Below are 6,000 nucleotides of genomic sequence, written 5' to 3'. Positions count from 1 at the left end.
GAACCTGAAAAGGCAGTGAGTAAACCTCCCTCATTTACAAAGGAGAAAACCGACATCTGGAGAGGTTGCTGTGACCACTACCCACATATATCCACATTCATTTTTATTAGCTTCAATTGCCCAATAGTTACATTTTTTGGCTTTTTATATAAATTTTTGGATGTGAGCTATGGATAGATTGCAGGCACAAAATCTCCCTATACACTGACTAAAGAAATCAATGGAAAATAAGATTCTAAACAACTTAATTTTATTAGTTTTCTGAAAACATATATTATTTCAAGTAAGGGATACACAGTGTTGTGGGAATAACCAGTCTCTTAGGCTAGTATTATTAGTAATTTTTTCCTAATTATGAAAAAAAGATTTTTATAAAAGAAGATATCTGTAACTCAGAGAAATGTTCACTGTTAACATTTCTTTCCACAGAGTATTTCCTTTTAATATTTCACAAAATTGAAATCATATGCATCTGTGATTTTATATTCCTTTCCAGTGAACAGTTTCTAATGCTGGATTTTTATCTTATTTCGACTTTATTTTATTGGTATTACAAAAAACATTGTGATGAATCTCATTCATTAATTCATCAAATAGTTTTGAGTGCCAAATATTTTTGAGTTACATATATTTGGAAAAAGTGTCTAACCCTAAGTGGTTACAAACCTCACTACCAACTTCCTGCCTCCTCTTCCCCGCCAGTTTCATTCCAGCTCCCCAGTGGGTGGTGAAGTTCAGGTCTCCTACGCCAGATCTGTTTGTAAAAGTGTTAAAAAAGGAGAAAAAGTGATTTGGAAAATTGTGTTATCTCTGAACAAAGCCATGCTTGCAATCCATTCATCTTGCTGTAGATTAATATTTCTTATTTGGAGTGTCAGCCACTTGATATTGACTTTCCGTCTATATAAATTCTTGCTGTGCCAATCCTAATGCTCTCCAAGGTATGCAGGTGCCTCAGGCTAACTAGGGACCTCATGCATGAAAATGCAAAGGAGAAAAGCGTGTTAATATGCTTCAAAAATATCACCCCAGGCATATATACCAGCCTGTTTCACACACACACACACACACTCTCACTCATGCATGCATAGCCAGAGAGAATATTACTTGGCTCCTCTCAGGGCTTGGGAGACCTGCATTTACAATATCCTTTATCCCACAGCCCTGAGCTATTAACCTAAGTATAACATGATTTAATTAACATGTAATTTTGATTAACGTGCATTAAGAAGGACTACAATACATGAGTGACAGAGCCACTGGTATTATGTTATTTAAAAGCAAAATGCTAGTATCTTGATAGTACCCTCTCAAGTGCAATGAGACCACCAATTTTGTCCGTGCCACTTTTGCATTTACCATATTCATTGGGTGTCTGAGTATGCTATGGAGAGAAAATCAGCTCGTTAGTCTATAAACTCTAAGGTAAATACATCATTTCAATAATCTTGTCTTATGGAGGAAAATGGAGAGCGCCAACTTAGATTGGGGGCTCACTTTTTGGAAAAAGTGACAATTGAATAGACACCTGAAGAATGAGTAGGATTATCCCCAGGGAGACAGGGGAAGGATGTTCCAGAAGGAGGGGACAAACTTTGTACTGTTCTGATATGGGACAAAGGTTAGTGAGGCAGGAATGAAATGTAGAATGAGGTTAAAATTAGGAGGTAGGTAGGGGCCAGGCAAAGCTGGGCCTTGTGAGGCAAAGCTGGGTCTTGTGAGCCAAAGAACAGGGTTTGATTTATTCAAGATGCTGCAGAAAATCATTGACGTTTTTTAAGCTGGGAAGAACAATTTGTGCATACATTCTTGCTTGTCTTTCACAAGATATATTTAGGATAGATTTCTAAATGTGGATGTCTGGGCTTAAAGATATAAATATTTTTAAGGCTCTGGTATTTCAACCAGTATTCATACCAATTCAATTTCCTATCAATAGTGTATGAAAGAGTGTCCATCTCGCTAACCCTCAATAGCATTATCATTGAAGAAGAATTCTGCCATTGAAGAAAAGCAGTGTTGTGTTATTTTGTCATTATATTACGAGGGAATTAGAACATTTGTCAATATTTATTAATAATTTATATTTCTTTTTTCCTAAATTATCCATGGCCTTGTTTCTTTTTTTGGTGGTGTGTGTGGTATTTATCTTACTGATGTGACATAGCTTTTTATATTTAAAGACTATTACCCTAGTTCTTATTTCTTGCATATATATATATTCTCCCAGTTTGTTTGCCTTTTAATTTTACTTGTAAAGTCTTCCTCACCTTATAAGAGTAATTTGTTATCAAAAAAACATTATTGTAAGTTGAAAATGCAACTACTATTATTTTAAATTAGAAAAGGTGATATATATATATATATATATATATATATATATATATATATATATATATTCCAGAGTCCCCATAAATGAAAAGCACCAAGTCTCATTGAAATAGAGCTATTTTACTTCACTAGTTTACAGTACTTGTGATAACACAACATAACAATTTCTATTCACTAATTTCTGTATAATGTGCTGTTCACCTGCATTCCTGAAGGTTTTTCATAGTTATTCTGTACATCACACTTAAGACTATGTTCTCAAACAAAGCATACATACAGTATTCAATGTTTATGTAATTCAACATTTAATGCAAAATAGAAACATAAAACCCAACTTTAAAGAAATAAAAGCAAGACTTTCAGGAGCATGTGCATGAGCTTGTTATTGCTACATACTAGCAAACCAGGAACACTCTGAGATGGGAATTTAGCAGGATACCCCCAACTCTATATAACTGTGAAGTCACCCTCTCTAAACTGGTCCTAAAAAATCTGAATTGGTCCTCATTATGTGAAGAAAGTGGGGAAAAGGGTATTAGAAGAAACTCCTTATAAAGTATAAAAGTTGTAACCCTAATGGACATATTTTAAAATAGGTCTATATTTGTTTTGACATATAGGATACATAAATTTTTATATAGTCAAATTTATCACTCTTTTCTGATAAAAATCATTGCTTTAGAGCTTAGGATATTTTCCTCCACACTAATATTACAAACATTCACCTATATTTTCTTCTACCTTTAGAATAATGATTTTCAGTTTATACATATGTATTATTTAAGTCATTTGGATTATTTTAAAGTGTGGAGTGTAAGGTAAGGATATGATTTGATTTATTTTTTTAAAGAGACAAAAATTCCACACCAATTTGTTGAATAATCCATGCCTTCTCTATTTACATAATATTTCTTGAAGCAGAATCTGGAAAAAGTGATATGCTGATCAAGTCAGACATTACTTGTCTAGCGTTAGTTGGGGTTGGGAAGAATTAGGAGTGCTGCGTGGGGTCTTTCTTTGGGTGGTGCTAAATCTCCGAAACATGGCCAAGTTGATGTAAACCATTCCTCACAGCCCACTACTCTTCCTTTTCCCTCTTTTCCTTGACACCTCAGTTCCTTGCCTTCTCTTTGCAGTTTGGCAGATAAATTCATGGTATAACCTAAGTTGTATGGAAATAACTATTTGGGTCTTCTGGGCCTCCCTCCAACTCCCAACCCCAAACCACTGGCCCCCAGACCATCTCCCCTACCTATTAGTTATTCAGCTGGGGGGAAAATGAGGTAAATAAAACTGTTCTGAAGGGAGTATAGGGCCAATGGTTAAATTCTAGGCAAAACCAAGGTAGAATGAGAGAGAATATCTGGGTACAAAAATAAAAATGATGGCTAAAAACTTTGATTGGAGAAAAATGTGCAGTTAGGGTTAGTGACTTCTTTCCTAAAATGTAAGTTTCCTTTTATACATATATGATGTCTTCCTTGAGTGGGCTCTGTGAAATATATAGAATCATGCAGTCGTCTATTTTACAGATGACTTAAAAGATGATTTACTTAAAGCTATTCATTGTTAGAATTCCTGGTCCCGCATTCAAACCAGGCATGTCTTGATTTTTTTCTGACATCTTTTAATCCCTCTGCTCGATTTTAATGGCACATATTTATCCATACAATTAAAATGAGTTTAAATTATTTTGTGATGTCTCTTGAGATAACCAAAATCTCTCTGGGATGTATTAGAACCAGGGCTATGAAATACTATGTTTCTTCCACTGGTGTACATCATAGAACGCCTATTCAAGTACCACCCATTTCTAAATTCTAACTTAGAGACCAGCTGTGAAAGATTGTTGAATTGGATTAGAATCCCCAAATTTCTTGGACAAGTGTCTTCCGGTGATTTTCAGGTATATATGTCCGAAGAGAATCAGAGTAGGAAGTTTCGGCTGATAGGTCTTCCTTCCAAACTCCTATGGACAAAGGTCATTAGAGAAAACATGTGAAATCTATTAAGTATGCTTATCTCTGAGACTTTCTTAATCCACATATGGGGATCTTCTCTTCTTAGATCTAGAATTACAAACTAAGAAAGATAACCTTCTCCTTACACAAATTGGTAGTGTTTTTGCCAAAACGGTAATGGGTGGTCCCGTTCTTTCTGAAGTCCTGTTTGTGCACGTATGGAATGAGGAATTCAGCATATTCCCGCAATTTGTTTCGTTGACAGAATTTAAAAGGTATTAACACCATTTTACCGATCTTGCCAATTAAAATATTAATGCTTCTCCAAGACTTTGCCATTCCGACGGTGACTCTAGGCAGGTACGAGGCACACGAAAGCAGGCGTCGGCCGGGCAGTGCCTGCGGCCGCGGGTCCGAGCTGACGATGCTGCGGGCGCCGGATCTTTGTGCGCTCCGCTCCCGGCTCCCGCGTGCCCGCACGTACGTAGCTTTCACGTGTGTGTTGATATGAAGTGCATGTGTGGATATGTAAGAATATGCTCAAATTTGGGGAGAGGCGCGGAGCACAGGACGGCGGGAAGGTGGGTGTGGGCGTGCACGGCGGGCCGGGCCGGGAGGGAGCCCGCGCCGAGCCCGAGCCCGAGCCCGCAGCGCGGCCGGCCGGCGGGCCACACAATAAAGCCCGGGGGCGGCGGGCGGGCGGCGGTGAGGAGGCCGGGCCGGCGAGCGGCCGCCCCGCTCAGCCCGCCATGTGAGCGGCGCCGCGGCCTCGCAGGACGCAAAGTTTCCCGGCGGCGGCGGCGGCGGCGGCGCCTCAACTCCGCGCCCGGCCACGGCCCGCCGCTCGGCGAGGAGACACCGTAAGTGCGGCGGCGGGGCCTCAGCGCTTCCCTCGCCGGGTGCTCGCGAGTTTCTGTGGTGGAGGCTTGTAAACATGGCGCCCCTGAGGCGCGGAGTCGGAGCGGGGAGGCCGGGTCCGCGGAGCCGGGGAGCCAGGGAGGAGGCCGGGCCCGTGGAGCCGGAGGTGGGGAGGTCGGGGAGCCGGGGCGGGCGGCAGGGAGGCCGGGTCCGCGTAACCGGAGGCGGGGAGGCCGGGGAGCCGGCGCGGGCGGCAGGGAGGCCGGGCCCGCGGTGGCTGGGAGGCCGGGAGACCGCAGCCCCCCCGCTCCCCGCCGGCCCTGGCCCGGAGGAGGCGGCGGCGGCGGGAAGGAGGCGGCGCGGGCGGCGGGCCGGGCGCGGAGGGGGAGGGTCGGGCGCGGCGGCGGCGGCGGCGGCGGCGGCGAGGACCGGAGCATAATGGTGGGAGACGCTCGGCCTCGGTGGCGGGGCGGGGGCGGGGGCGCGGGCGGGGTGTCCGAGGCGGGGTGTTTGTGGAAATCGGGCCCGGCTGCAGCTTCTCGGGCCGCGGGCGTGACCGCTGCTCGCCCCCCGCAGACAGCGCCGAGTGGACGGCGGAGCTTTGTTTGCGTCGGGCAAGGGCCTGCTGGTCTGCGGGGGTTCGGCTGCGCCCCCCGCCTTCGCCCGGCCGGGGAAGGGCGGCCCTGCAGGAGGAGGAGGCCCCGCAGGAGCAGGACGGCGCGGGGCCTGCACGGGCCGCGAAGCCGGGGAGTCGCGTGAGCGCCGCCCGCCGGGCCGGTCCTCCCCGCGCGCCCAGGCCTCGGGGCCAGCGGTTCGGCTCGGGGTCCGCCGGGACGCGGCCCTGTGAGTT

General features: G+C 44.7%; 1 protein-coding gene across 15 annotated transcripts in view; it reads left to right on the top strand.

Moving 5' to 3' along the window:
* The first annotated feature begins 4,721 nt into the window (after positions 1–4,721).
* Positions 4,722–6,000, top strand: part of ZMYND11 (zinc finger MYND-type containing 11) — a 130,159-nt gene continuing 128,880 nt past the window's right edge. For 6 of the 15 annotated variants that reach the window (XM_061179740.1, XM_061179746.1, XM_061179741.1 and 3 more), the window contains exon 1: positions 4,929–5,152. The gene's annotated coding sequence lies outside the window, so the exon portion shown is untranslated. The other 9 variants (XM_061179744.1, XM_061179736.1, XM_061179732.1 and 6 more) reach the window with 8 other exon arrangements.

The sequence above is a fragment of the Eubalaena glacialis genome, chromosome 2, assembly GCF_028564815.1.
Source record: "Eubalaena glacialis isolate mEubGla1 chromosome 2, mEubGla1.1.hap2.+ XY, whole genome shotgun sequence".
Classification (NCBI taxonomy): Eukaryota; Metazoa; Chordata; class Mammalia; order Artiodactyla; family Balaenidae; genus Eubalaena; species Eubalaena glacialis.
The sequence above is the reverse complement of the archived record's forward strand: the minus strand, read 5'-3'. Positions and strand labels throughout refer to the sequence as shown.